We start from the raw sequence: 1,892 nt of genomic DNA, 5'->3' as shown, positions 1-1,892 counted from the left end.
TGCGCCTTATGGTCGTGAAAATACGGTAGTTCATGGAGCTGGCCAGATCTGAATAGTGTAAATGTTGTGTTAATATGGAACAAATAAATTTCTTGACACAGGATGTAGGATATTTTATATTGTGAAATGTTCTCAGTAATGCTGACCAACACCACCGATATACACAATGTCTCAGAAGAATATAAAAATGATGAAACAAGTGAAGCTCAGGCAGCTAAACAAACTGAAACTGAGGAAAAACAGAACAAGCAGCTGAAGCCAGGAGCTACTAAAGAAACGTGAATAAATCAACACGCCGCCGACAAATACACAGTATGATTAAGTACTGTGTGGTGGTTCAAGAGAATTGAATGCCTAGCACAAACCTGTAGCATGCCACAAATGAAGAACTAGCAGTAAACAACTACACAGCAACTTAATGTGGAAGTGGGGAACAGCATGCTGAGACCTCCAAGATCACAGCAGGAGCCAGAATAAAGCAGTATCCCGAGTTGATCCCTGGTCCTTAGCAATCAATGCAAATTATGAGGAATTTAGGGCATTGATCTACAGTAGCCTAATATAATAATACTATACTCTAATAACTATTAGAGTATATTAATAAGTAATAATAACTACTGAACAAGAACTTACAGCAATGCACAGAAAGGAAAAGAGAACTTTGGGTTCAATGAGTCTATGCACAGATTGACAAAAAAAGAAGAGAGAAAACTGCTGATAATGAACATTTTTGGTGTTCAGTCACTTCTTCTACCTATTCAGTTTAGGGTACGGTGTACATTTTAGGACATCGTCAGGTCTCAAGAAAAAAGTTGTCAGGTATCAGACAAAAAATTGTCAGGTCTCAGTTCTCAAGAAAAAAGTTGTCGGTGGCGGTGTTGCCATGTCCCACCCAGTGTTGCCAACTTAGCGACTTTGTCGCTATATTTAGCGAGTTTTCAGACCACTTTAGCGACTTTTTTTCTGAAACGCGACTAGCGACAAATCTGGTGACTTTTTCTGGCGTTATTAGAGACTTATTTATGACGACTTTTTGATGTGAAAGCGCGTATCGCTCTTACTCTCAATAAGCAGCGGGTGCTGCGGTGGGCACCTCGCCCGTGCCAAAGCGCTCACAGGCGGAGAATAGTCCGCTGCTATCAGGGCAGGGCTCCCGCACTGATTGTAACACAGTCAGTTCTTCTTTTACTGTTATGTTGTTTTGTGGACCACAAAGTTTAAAACTACACACACACACACAAAATAACTCCACCAGAGTGCCTGTTTCGGGTCACTTTTGCTGGTCCAAGCCGGGATAAAGGAGCAGGGTTGGAATTGTGACATTAAAAAAACAATAATTGCTGAAAGAAATTTAATTTGTAGTTCTAAATAAATTCTAAATGCATTTAAGACGTTTTTTACTGACTTTATGTCTCTTCCACGATGTTATTTCTCTCTCCAACAGCGTAGGTTACAATTACATTAGCATGACCAATTTTGCAAATTAGGCGATGACATCATTTAGGCGACTTCTAGCGACTTTTAGGACAACCAATAGCGATTTTCCATACTGAGGAGTTGGCAACACTGGTCCCACCCGAATTGATTGGGACAATTGTGTTGGTGACAGCTTTTGTTATAATATCAATAACATTTCTATGAATATGGGATACTGTTACATGTTTGCATAGACTTTTGTGAAATATGGAGACACTCCTGGCATTATATGAGCGAAGTGAGACTCATTTTTTAGGGTTGGTGGAGATGAGTGTGAAGATCCAAACAATCCCTGTCAGTGATGGAGAAGCTTTGATGAAAATATTTGGTAAAAAGTTCACCAGCATGAAGGAAATGAAGTTTCAAACTTTCCTTAGGAGGAGCCCAGCACGCCTGCTTAAAGAAAAGTGAGTGTG

Source organism: Pundamilia nyererei, unplaced genomic scaffold, assembly GCF_000239375.1.
Source record: "Pundamilia nyererei isolate P.nyererei 1_Seehausen unplaced genomic scaffold, PunNye1.0 scaffold00251, whole genome shotgun sequence".
In the NCBI taxonomy this organism is placed as follows: domain Eukaryota; kingdom Metazoa; phylum Chordata; class Actinopteri; order Cichliformes; family Cichlidae; genus Pundamilia; species Pundamilia nyererei.
Note: the sequence above shows the minus strand (reverse complement) of the source record.